This window comes from Chiloscyllium plagiosum, unplaced genomic scaffold, assembly GCF_037043375.1.
Source record: "Chiloscyllium plagiosum isolate Xiang-an unplaced genomic scaffold, Cpla_swu_hap1 HiC_scaffold_13, whole genome shotgun sequence".
Classification (NCBI taxonomy): Eukaryota; Metazoa; Chordata; class Chondrichthyes; order Orectolobiformes; family Hemiscylliidae; genus Chiloscyllium; species Chiloscyllium plagiosum.
The window spans coordinates 103,917,922-103,931,281 of record NW_028270151.1 but is presented as its reverse complement, the minus strand read 5'-3'; positions in this window follow the sequence as shown (position 1 = coordinate 103,931,281).

The following is a 13,360-nucleotide window of genomic DNA, read 5'->3' as shown; positions in this document are numbered from 1 at the left end:
CTTTGTTTAGCAGCACTCCCCTGGAACTTACTATAAACTGTATAAGTCCTGCTAAAGTTTGCTTTTCCAAAATGCAGCAGCTTGCATTTTTCTGAACTGAACTCCTCACCCCATTCACCCTTCTGATCCAGATCCCCTTGTACTCTGAGGTAATCTTTTCACTGTCTGCTACACCTCCCATTTTGGTGTCATCTGCAAACTTACTAACAATACCTCTTATGTTCACATCCAAATCATGGATATAAGTGATGAAAAGTAGTGGATCCAGCACCGATCCTTGTGACACTCCACTGGTCACAGGCCTTCAGCCTGAAAAGCCCCCTCTGCCTTCTACCTTCGGGCCAGTTCTGTACTCCATGCGATCTAACCTTGCTGACCAGTCTCCCATGAGGAACCTTGTCAAACACGTTACTGAATCCATGTAGATCATGTCCATGCTCTGACCTCAGCAATCCTCTTTGTTACTTCTTCAAAAAAACTGAGTCAAATTCATGAGACATGATTTCCCATGCACAAAGCTGTTTAGATTAGATTACTTAGTGTGGAAACAGGCCCTTCGGCCCAACAAGTCCACACCGACCCACCGAAGCGCAACCCACCCATTCCCCTACATTTACCCCTTTAACCTAACACTATGGGCAATTTAGCATGGCCAATTCACCTGACCCGCACATCTTTGGACTGTGGGAGGAAACCGGAGCACCCGGAGGAAACCCACGCAGACACGGGGAGAATGTGCAAACTCCACACAGTCAGTCGCCTGAGTCAGGAATTGAACCCGGGTCTCTGGCACTGTGAGGCAGCAGTGCTAACCACTGTGCCACCGTGTCTCCCAGCTGTCCCTGCCTGAGCCTCCAAACAGAACCTTCCTGTAGTTTCTCTCCTGTCAGACTCTCCCATTGCTCAGTTTGTCCAGGATTCCCTCCTGCTGCTGCACAGATCCTGTCGCTCACTGACCTGTCCATCCCCCAATGTCCTCCACATTCATTCATTGTTTACAATCTCATTACCCCAGTTCTCCAGCCCCACCCCTTCCCGTCTGTAGAGACGGCTCAGTGGTTAGCACTGCTGCCCCACAGCACCAGGTACCCGGTTTCGATTCCAGCCAAACCCAGAGTTTGTGCATTCTCCCCGTGTCTGAGCGGGTTTCCTCCGGGTGCTCCGGTTTCCTCCCCCAATCCAAAGATGGGCAGGACAGGTGAATTGGCCATTCTAAATTGCCCATAGTATTAGTTACATTAGTCAGGGGTAAATATCGGGTCGGGGAATGGGTCTGTGTAAGTTACTTTTGCAGGGTCAGTATGGACTTGTTTGGCCGAAGGGCCAGTTTCCATACTGGAGGGATTTTGATATATTGGGCAGCAGCTGCTGTCAATCACCCGGACTCCTGTATGTTCGGGAGCACGTGCTGTAGGAGAGGAGACCAGTGTATGGGTGCAGTGCTAGCCAATTGTGGGAGTATGCACAGTGCCTGGGAAGGAGGTTGTGGTGTGAGGGATTAATCTGTCATGGGCATCTTCCTCTCTCTGGGAGCAGGACCCAGGGGTGTGGCCCGTTTCCTGACCCCCTGACGTGATCAGAGTATCAGTGGTGCAGCATTTTGCAAAAAGTTATCAGAACTCTTTTGTGAAGATTCAGGGTTTTTATGCAAAGCGACAAGGACGGGCCTGCAATTAGAGCTCTAATTTGGTTCATTTTAGTAAGACGAGATTTGGCCAGAGTGTGCAGGAAGCAGTGTATGCAGGAAGAGCTAGGAAAGTGAATTCAAAGAGAGGAGAAAGAGTGTGAGAACTGGGCGTGGAGGAAAGGAGTGAGGAGATTGGTTTGGATTTCAGTTCACAGAAGAAATAAATTGTTTGACTGAGAGTTAAAACTTTGGGGAACAAGAAACTACAATTTAATACTATAATTGTCTTATAAAGATCCATCCTGTATTAACGTGGTGAGTTGTTTTCTCAGTTGTCGAGTACTGAAAGGGTGGATTTGTGGATGAGAAATTCAAATTGAACTTCATGTTCAGATCTGATAGTTACTTGATCCGTGCCGATCTGAATATCATTGGCTTTTTCATGTGGAAGGAAAGCTGTGTATTCTGTCCGTGGGTGAATATTTCAAATGTCAGTGTGACTGGAAACATTACTAAGGTACAGCCAAGTCCATGTTAGTGTAGAGAGAGGTTTCATTTGTTTTTGAAAGTCTGAAAAATCATGGCACGTTTCCCAGGAACAAGTAAGCCACAGCTTTGCTTTGTAGAAGGACAAGTCTTTAATTAACCATGCAACCAGAAAGACACAAGGATACCTGCACCATGGGAAACACTATGAAAACAGGATTGTTAGAAAAGAGTTCATTCTCGATCATGGATTGCAATCCATTGACGTTGTCACGTCTGTTCCAGCACCATGAGGAAATACTGGAAATATGAAGAATGTAGTGTAGGTTTCAGTTATTAAACTGTAAAAACTGCAGAACAAGGATGTTGCCAGGGCTCAGGGGTCTGAGAAATAGGAAGAGGTTGGACAAGCGAGGATCTTTTTGTTTAGAGCAGAGGAAACTGAGGGGGTACTTTTCTAGAAGTGTATAAGACCATGAGAGGCATGGGTAAGGTGAGTGCATTCAGTCTTTTTCCCAGGGAATCAAGGACTGGATGGCGTCAGTTGAAGGTTAGAGGGGAACTAATAAAAGGGAAACTGAGGGGCAACTGTTTTACACAGAGGGTGGTATGTATATGGAATGAGCTGCCAGTGGAAGTGGTTGAGGTGGGTACACTCACAATAGGTAAAAGACATTTGGATAATTACATGGATAGCAAAGGGTCAGAAGCAAATGGGCCAAGTGCAGGGAAATGGGGTTAGCGTGGATGGACATTCTGGTCAGTATGGGCCAGTTTGGGCCAAAGGGCCTGTATCTGCTGCAGGATGCTATAACTCTAAGTCCATCTGCTATTTCTCCCTCTAACTCTGTTGGTATCCTGGGATGTGTTCCATCAGGGCAATGAGACTTGTCTACCTTTAGCTCCATTAGCTTGCCCAGCTCTAACTCTTTCACGATAATGGTTATTTCTAGGTCCTCACCTTCCTCAGTCTCCTTATCAATTACTGGCATGTACTTCGTATCCTCCACTGTGAAGACTGACTGCTGTGTACCCATATTCCTGAACCCTGCTGGATAGGAATAACTGGGCACAGAACTCTGAGAGGTCTTCTTTGAGTCTTCATTAATGAGACATGGCAGTTACCTGGATAGTGTACATGCAGAACACCTCCAGGCAGCATCAGGTAACTCCCCGCCTGTCCGATGTGCCGCTCCCATTCTTATACCTTTGTGGTTTGTGGTTTTGAATGGACGCTGTCTCTCAGTATTATCTCCATGGCAACGGCAGTTAAAAATTCGAGTTCAGCCCAACACTTTGTGGTTAAAACGCACACCCCTCCCCCACGCCCCTGTGGCTCCCTCAAGTATCTGACAGACGCTTCAGTTTCAGTGGGGTATCTATCAGGATTCTGATGTGGAGGAGCCGGTGGTGGGGTGGACAAACTTCTAAATCACACAACACCAGGTTATAGTCCAACAGGTTTATTTGGGAATACAAGCGTTTGGAGTGTGCTGTGATTTGTAACTTGGTCAGGATTATCTCTATGGTAACAGTTAAGTGCTTCAACAATTACAGAGGCCATATGTTCCCCACACAATAGGTTCCCCTCCAGCAGTGTAAACTGCTATTCCGGCCCTGGGGATAGCTACTCATCACTTTTCTCCCCCAATCCCATCTAGCTTTCTGTTGATCTTTAAAGTTTTTCTAATCTCCTAGTTTCTCCTTGGTCTTTGCCAATTTGTATGCCTTCTATTTCAATTTGATAGACTCCCTTATTTCCTTAGCCACTCATGGCAGATTACTCCTTTTCCTACAGTCCTTCCTTTTCACTGCTATATACTTTTGCTGAGCACTTCGAAAAATTGCTTTGGTATTTCCCCCACTGTCCGTCAACTTTCCCACGGTAAAGTCTTTGCTTCCAGTTTACATTAGCCAACTCCTGCCTCATCCTATTGTAGTCTCCTTTGTTTAAGCACAGGATCTTGGGATTGGATCTAATCTTCCAGCTTTCCATCTGTGTTCTAAATTCAACCAGATTTGTCAGAAGTCTTTTATCAGATTACAAGGTGAGGCGATGTTTCCTGGGTGTTTTGCGTTTCATTGTCAAAGACCTTGGCTTTGTAGTAAAGTATAGGATAGATATTCACAACAGAGTACTCTGGACGGTGTGAATGTACTGCACAGTCTAAAACCATAAATCACTGTCTCCCCTCAGTTTAAAATTGCAAAATCAATATCTCCTATATGCCTCCTCACTACCTAAGTTTGGAAAGCTAATCCACCTGACTATCCTGAATTTTTCAAAATCTCCTTTGGTGAAGGTGGTGATTTTTGGATTCAGCTTTCCAGTTATTACCGTAAGAAGATAAGCACTGAGCACAGGAGAAGCAATGCAGCCCTTCGAACCAGCTCCACCATTTAATACCATGATGATTGAGCTCACCTCGGTCTCAGCTGGATTTTCCCACCTGTTCTCTCTCACCCTTCATCTCATTGCAAAATAAACATCTGCATCTCTTCATTAAATCTGCTCATTGTCCTGGCAACCACCGCATTTTGAATAGGGAATTCCCCAGATTCACAACACATTGAGATAAGTACATTCTTCTTCATGAGAATATAATAGAATCCCTACAGTGCAGAAACAGGGTATTCATCCAACGAGTCCACACCAACCTATGATGAGCATCCCATTCAGACCCACCCTATCCCTGTAACCCTGCATTTCCCATAGCTAATGGCCTAACCGGCACATAGACGGACACTGTGGGCAATTTAGCATAGGCAATCCACCTAACCTACACATCTTTGGACTGTGGGAGGAAGTTCGAGCACCCTAGGAAACCCATGCAGACATGCTGAGAACGTATAAACTCCACACAGTCGCCTCTGGCTGAAATAAAATCTGGGTCCCTGACGCTGTGAGGCAGCAGTGCTAGCCACTGAGCTACATCTGCTTAAAATCTGCTACCCCTTATTAACCTCCCCACCCCACAATTGGCTGAATCTATGTTCCTTATGTCAGAAATCAGGTTGTGGAAGCCGATGTCTCAGTAAAATCCAGTAACAACCCGTGCCTGAATGGGGATCCTATACACAACACCCTCCAGCCCTCACCTTTCATTCACTATCCAGAAACATGTCTTCAGTGGCTTCATGGGGGCTACAACTCCCACAATCCCTGAGGCAGGGACCACGCATGTGCGGGGAAGCCCAGCACTGCACATGTACATAATATGGGTGGATTTTGGAGCATGTGCTTTGGAGCAATTAGCGGGAAGCATTTGACATTGTGATTGGCTGGAGGAGAAACGTATCAGCTTCTGGTATTGACAGGTTGGTGGGGTCAAAGTGTCACCATACCCACATGGGCCCAAGTTCCATCCCCAACTTGTCATAATGCTGGGAATCAACCAATGGGAAACAAAGAAGGATGTGACCCATTCTCCCAGACTGAAGGTTCCTCTTCTGTCCAGGATCTGCCACCTCCCTTTCTGTCTCCTTTTGATTCATTCTGCTGTTACATTATTGACTTGCAGCAACTGAAGGGAAATGGAGTAAACCCAGAAAGGGTGCAGAGTCTAACCAGGGACGGGAATTGGTGGCATGGATCTGTTTACCAGTAACTCCATGAGAATGGCGGCGGGTACATTCGGGACAGCAGAGGCAGAATGGTGGGAGAGAGTAAGTGGGCTGGAGCGTTACAGCTTTGGCAGAAGAAAGGGAAAAAGATATTCCAGAGAAGCTAGAATTGTCTGCTCTGAATTTCTAACCTGTACATATTCCTTTATACAGGGTGCTCGATGGTGAAGATTTGCAGACTGAAATCTCAAAATCATGTGCAGATCGTGATTAAGTTAACCAGCATTTCAAGAACCAAAGATGGAGAATAACTTGGACAAAATCCAGCGACACTCTCCCTCCCAGCATTGTCGGTCTATCTGGGCCAAACGGACTGTGAGTGGTTCAAGACAGCAGCTCACTACCACCTTCTCAACGGTAACGAGAAATGGGGAATAAATGCTGGCTGAGCCAGTGATGCCCATATCCTGGAAACGGTTTCTATCTTTAGTTGCTGAAACCCCGTTGATGTTACTGCAGGATGATGAGGGACGCTGAGTGCGTCCTCCAGAAGGCAGAACCATCACATTACCCCTGCCTACACCTACACAGTAACACCGCAACACCACTGGAACAAAAGGCAGTGAAGCCAAAGGAGGACTTAGATATAGTTCTTCGAGGTAAAGTCATGAAAGGGGATTGGAACACAGCAGGAACAGGAGACTGAGCTAGATGGCCAGCTGATTCCCATTGAATGGTGGAGCAGGATTGAAAGGCCGAATGGCCTCCTGCTGCTATCTCCCAGGTATGTATATAGCCATGGAGCCCGGGTAGGAAGAAGTAGGCAGGGAAGGGATTCTGCAGGCGAATGCGCGTCCACATCAGTTTTCAGTGAGGGACGGTTTGATGGATTTTATTTAACATTTGTCTTTAACACAAGGTTTGTGAATTTGATTTTAAAATATTGTAGCTATTTATTCCACAATAAATAAAACTAAAAGAAAAGAAATGAAACTATCTGAATATAACAGTTTTTAAAATTTCAAATGCCTTGTAAAACAAAATCCTGTCTATTCCCGGACACCATCACTTTCCAGTTACTCAAGCTCCAGGGAAATATTCCCTCCCTGTCTGAACCTTTGGTTTGATTTAACTGATGTTCAGTTCTCATTCTGTGAGCTGTGAAGCATTCTTTATTCCCCATTTCTCTCACACAGCTGAGCAACCTTCTCACCATCAACATCATCATTACACCATTTTGGTTCACATATAATCACCAGCAGTAAACCACCCATGTAACCAATTGAATATTTATAAACAACGCCCCTTACAGGCAAAGCAAACCATTACAAATGACAAAGTGGGAAGGGACCAAATCAAAGTAGAGTTGGGGGTAAGGAGGCAGCGATGGAGATAAAGCACTGTATCCACTGCAGTGCCCACCTCTATCTAAAGGCATCGGGAGAATTGATGCACACCACATGCTCCTTCTCCAAGGACACCCTGTTGTGTCGCCTTTATCCTCAATCATGGAATAAAATCCCTACAGTGTGGAAGGAGAGCATTGATCCATCAAACCCCACCAACTAACCAAAGAGCATCCCATCTGGAGCACTCCATCCCTGTAACACTGCATTTCCCATGGCTGATCCACCGAGTCTGCACAATCCTGGACACTATGGACAATTTAGCATGACTGATCCACCCACAAATATTTGGATTGTGGGAGGAAACCAGAGCACCTGGAGTGGACCCACACTATCCTGGGGAGAATGTGCAAACTCCACCCAGGCTGTTGACCAAGGCTGGACTCCAACCTTGTACCTGATGCTGTGAAGCAGCAATGCTATAGAGCAATTTAAATCAAAACAGATGATCCCTGCTCCTTGTCACATTGCTGTTTGTGGAGACTTATTGCCCAGAGAGACATCCTGAGATTCAGAAAGAGACAATATAAATTCAGTCAACTCCTGCCGAGTTAATCTGATTAACAACAACATCGATACTCCAACAGTGTTATCAGACCTCGTACCTACTCTATCATTTACGATTTTTAACCCATGGGAAGTTTGTTACCAGCTTCGATGACAGCCATAATGCTCTGACCACTTTGACGGAGCCAGTGCAAGTCAGTTCTAATAGTTAATCTGTTTAGATTGAATCTAAACAGGATGCCCCACAACAGGAAGTGCTCTGACACTCAATGCCTGCAAGCCAAGGTCATTGTCCTAAAACCACTCACGTCTGGCAATACCATTGAAGATATTTTATACAGTAACCTTTCAGTCTCAATTGCCAGTTCCAGTCCGTGAAGAAGCCAGTAACATGCCAGTGAATTGAATTCTAACAGCAGCATTGCCCTGGCAGGAGAGATTGAGGAGCTTGAAGCTGTCTTCTCTGGAGTATCTAAACATGAAACACTTCAATGAACAAAAATCTTAAAGAGCTCGAGAGGAAAGGTACAGGAAGGATGTGCTCCTAGGCTGGTGTGCCTGAAATAAAATAAGCACTAACTACGGTATGTTTACCCAGCATTCCCTTTATCTGCATCAATATTTAAGATTTATTTGCTGCTCTAATTATACTCCCAGTTTTAACTGCTGTAATGTTGATGACTATGCAAATGTATAAAATATAATTTAATCCATCCCAAAGCCTCTCTGTACTTGTGTCTCACTTGTGTTCACCAAGACACTCATTCAATCTGACCTCTTTACAAACCCTGCCCTGATATTTCCTTAGAGGGCTCAGAATGAAATATTCACAGAATTGTCACTGCGCAAAAGAAGGCTGATTGCCTCATCAGCTCTCCAAAGGATCACCTCACCGAATGCTATTCTTCTCCCTTTACCCCATAAACCTTCCCATTCGTCGTCTTCCAATAACACCAGCGAGTTCACAACTAACCACAGCGATTGGATTTGTTTTGTTTGTTCATTAGATCATAGCATCACTTGCTGGGGCAGCATTTGTCATCCATTCTAACTGCCCAAGAGATCGTTCAGAGTCAACCACGTTATTCAGTGTCTAGATTCACATGTAGGCTGGACCAGGTCAGAATTAACAGTTTCTCAGACACCATGACATGAAGAGTTGATTTCTGGCCTATTATCTTATTTCTGAAATGATAATGAATAATTTTTGCAGTTGAATTAAAAGTGAAAGACCAAAATGTGTTTTATTCTGATTGAGCACGTCCTCCTGTTTCTCTCAGTTGTTATTGACAGTCTCATTCCCCTCGCACCAGAACCTGTTCCAGAGAGTGTTACAGAAAAGGCAGAAAGGTCAGCTGCAGCTGGTCACCTGACCGGTCACTGGACCCAAAGGTTCACTCTCCACAGATGCTGCCAGATCTGCTGATTTTTTTCCAGCAATTTCTGTTTTTGTTCCTGATTTCCCAGCATTTACAGATGTTTCGTTTTTGAATATTGATCTTGTCTGTTGCAGAGGAGTTTATTGATGAGTTTGGAGAGTTTTGAACATTGCAACTTAGGCCACAAATCAGCCATGAAGGGCTGAATGGCTTCCTCCTGTTCCAATGAAAGTTATCCATCTGCAGCTTGTGGTAACATTTCCCCTCACTGTTCACTTCACACCCATGTCTAACACACTGTTAGTGACTGAACAAACCTCCTGTGTTTGAACTAAACCTGCTCATGTTCAGTGGCTCCCTCTACTGCCACCCGGATTTAACTCTCATCATGGAATGCTGTCTCGTGTTACTGCGGGAATGCCCACAAGGACTAATCCTGGAGTCTGTATCCCTTGGGATCCAAAAATCCCGTTTATTTCCTTCTTCCTATTTCATTCTGGCATTGAACTCGGTTTCAATCCATTCTCCTGTCATGCTCTTCAACATGTCCATGTGGGTGGGCTAGAGGCAGCTGGCATCTGAGATTGTGGGGGGAGGCAAATTCAATCAGGGATTTGGGAAAACAGTCAGACAATAACATATCTGTCTGATTGTTGACTCAGACAGATAGGCAAAAAGAAAGATGCACATTTAGATAGCACCTTTGATGACCTGGGGCAATGAAACATGCTTCCAACCCAATGATTTCAACCTCAAATCTCTGAAAACACAGACACAAAGCTTCCTACTTGTACCAGGTTGTCTCTCAGCCGCCTCTTTTCTTAAGAAAAGAGTTTTAAGCTGTTAAGCCTTTCCTGGTGATTATAACTTCTGTGTTTCTGTCAGATTTGTGACTGAATCTTTATTTTCCTGTTGAGTGATGCTAGTAGCAGAAACAGTTCCTGACTTGTGACGGGTTTCGGTTTACACATTCATTCCCACCCTCACATACAGTGTGAAATTGATGTAAAACAGAAGGAAAGGATTGAGTGAGCACCCACAGAAACACAAAAGGCAGTATGTGTACCTGAGTTGAATGAACCTGGACTTAGGAAAACGTGACAACAATCACAACTAGTTAGAATTACAGAGTCTCTTAGGCGCACAAAGAGACTATTCGGACCATCAAGTCTGCAATGACCTACTGTCCCACCCTACCTCCATAACCCCACATTTACCATGGCTAACCCAACCCACCTAACCTACACACTACAGGCCATGTTTGCACAGCCAATCCATCAAACCTGCACATCTGTGGGAGGGTCACATATTATGTCTAAGTGCTCAGGATTGTGGATGAAGGCTCACAAATACTTGACTCTGACGCAAATCCTCTTTTTTTTCAAAATAAAATCTGGGGGAAACTGCAGCCAGAAAGATTTCCGATTATCTCATGAGGAAGAGAATTCAAAACTCGTGCCACTGACCCAGGGGGCGCAGTGAAGTCACAGAGGTCTGGGAACCATCAGAAATGTAACAAGTTGTGAGCAAGGTGGGGGTGAGACAAGGACAAAAAGACAGTCTGTCACATGGGGGAAGGCAGGAGAGATTAAACAGCAGAAATGGTAGCCCCTCAAGGCCATGGGGAATGGAGTTGGGGCTGGGAAAGAAACCAGGAAACAAGGTGAGCAGCTGTCAAAGAAATACATTGAAAAAACAGATTATAACAACATAGAGGGCAGAGTATGCAATCTGAAATTGTTGCTCTCATTGGTGAGTACAGAACGCTGTAAAGCCTGGGTCATTCTATTACAGCCAACACATGCAGGATGGGCCAAGTGGCCTCGATCTGTGCTGTACTTTCTGATAAATTTATTCTGACATTTGGAATTCAGGTCGGATGATGTTCATAAATTCTCAAATTGGACTTGAGTTTAATATTCTGGAGAAATATTAAATATATCACAATGATCCCATTCTGCAGACTTTAGTCCGCAGCCCTGCATGTTCCAGCATCTCAGTTACATCCATGTCCTTTTATTGTAATGTGAAGCTGGTTACTGCCCCTGCCACCCCATCAATGAGTTCCTGCTCCCCACCATCTCCGAGTGAAATGAATTCTCCCCTCCCCTTCTTTCTGGGAATTAATTTCAATCTAAATCCTCCAGTTTCTGACTTCTCAGTTAATGAATAGCTCCTTCCTATCCACTCGATCTGGATTCCTCAGCATTTTATCACTTCAATTAAATCTCACCTCATCCTCCTCGGAAATCATCCCCAGCCTATCCAACCTTTCCTCAGAGCAGAAATTTTCCAATTGTAGAAATATTTTGATCAATCACCTCTGTACCCTCTCTGGTGTGATCACATTAACCCTGGAATAAGGGTATCAGAAGTGTGTGCAGTACTTTAACTGTGGTCAAACGAGTGTTCCTGACATTTCCCACGTCACCTCCGTGTTCTTGTGGTTGTCGCTCACACAAGAAGTGTCCTGGTTTTCCCACATGGAACTGGATGTGCACTCCATGGGGCTGGGATTCCATACCATGTGTTTATTTGTTAACTAATCTTAAATTAACTTCAGATTAAAACAACATTATCAGCTACCCACCAATCAACTTCTTCCATTGTACTCAAGTCACCTTACTTTTTAAAATCTCTTTAAAATTATTACTATCTTAACACAACAGGCTTTAATTTGCTGATCAAGTATTCAGATGTCTCCACGGTTACAATCACTTGAAGATTATCTTTACCTTCAGCTACATTTGGTGAATTGAACACTGATTGTAAATATATGAATATCAAAAGGACTTGAGTTTTATGATAATTAATCCAGTTTGACATTCTTGTTGGTTAATATCTTGAAGAGAATTGTTCTCAGAACTCCAGCTGTGCTCTGACTTCATTCACAACTGGATTTTGTTGGACTGCAGATCTTAGATCTGTTCTGTTGTTTCCCGGATTGCTTCACTCTGTCTCTTACTTGCTGCTTATGCTGTTACGCACACAAGTAGTCCTCTTTGGTAACTTCATCAGGTTAACACCTCACTTTTAGGTATTCATGCTGCTGTGACTGACATGCCCTCCTGAATTCTCTCAGTTAAATGAGGATTGATACTCTAGTTTGATGGTAAGAGGTAAGTTGGGGGATATGCGGGGCCGTGATTCTGTAAGTTTTGTTGGAGTACAATTCTACTGCTGTTGGTGGAAGGAAAGAGCTAAACTCCTACATTGTTGGCCCCATATACTACATGCAGTATCATGAACACTGATAGGCCAAGACATGAAATACGAGCAACACTGTACAATGATGCAGGATCACAACTGCAGTAAGGGGAGTTTAAGATCCAACTTGACACAGGATTAGGGAAAGAAGCAGCAGATCAGATTGTCTCATTCATAGTCACAAAGAGACTCTATGAGATTATTGTACTGTTGGGGGTGAGGATGGAGGAGGTTGGGGAGATGGAGAGCCCTTCAAAAGAAACTAATCTGCCTGAGAGTTGTGAGATAGAATTGATTGCCATGCATTTAACAGAAAGCTAATTGAAACTGTTTTTATCCCCAAAAGATAACAAGACTGATGGTGCTTCCAATCATCACCAGAAACAAACCCCAGGATACATGGTTTGGAGATGGATGTCAATTGCCAATCAACATCCAACTCCTGCAATCATTGAGCAAACGTATGTGTGATTACCCAGTTCTGATGAACCAGAAAATCACTGTTCACTCTGTGCAGATGGACAGCGATGTGGGGAAGTATTGGCCGAGTGGTATTGTCGCGAGACAATTAATCTAAAACCCCAGATAGTGTTCTGAAGACCTGGGTTCAATGCCTGCTGCAGCAGATGGGAGGATTTGAAATCAATTAAAAAAAAACTTGTGAATTTAGAGTCTAATGATGACCATTAATCGATTGTCAGAAAAACCCATCTGGTTCACTAATGCCCTTTCCAGAAGGAAGCTGCCATCCTTACCTGGTGTGGCCAACATTGTGACCTCAGACCCACAGCAATGTGGTTGACTCTTACCTGCCCTCTGGGCAATTAGGGATGGGCAGTAAATGCTGCCGGGCCAGCGACACCCTCATCCTGTGAATGAATAAAGGAAAATAAAAATCTGTACCCAGTGTGAATCTGTGCATGTTCAACAATGTTGTGAACATTTCCAAAGCTAAGATCTCTGTGTGCACAACTTTATCAGCTGCCAAAACCATTGTTCATTACTTGGCATGAAAAAGAGAAAAACATCCTTCAACTGTGGCTATCAGTAAATTGACTGGTGTCTCAGCAGGATGGCTGCCTGAGTGAATCCCTTCCACCACACACACACAGAGCAAGTGAACAGCTCCTCAGTCTGACTGGTTTGGCCAGTTTCCAGGTGGGATGGGTAAAGAATTCCCTTCT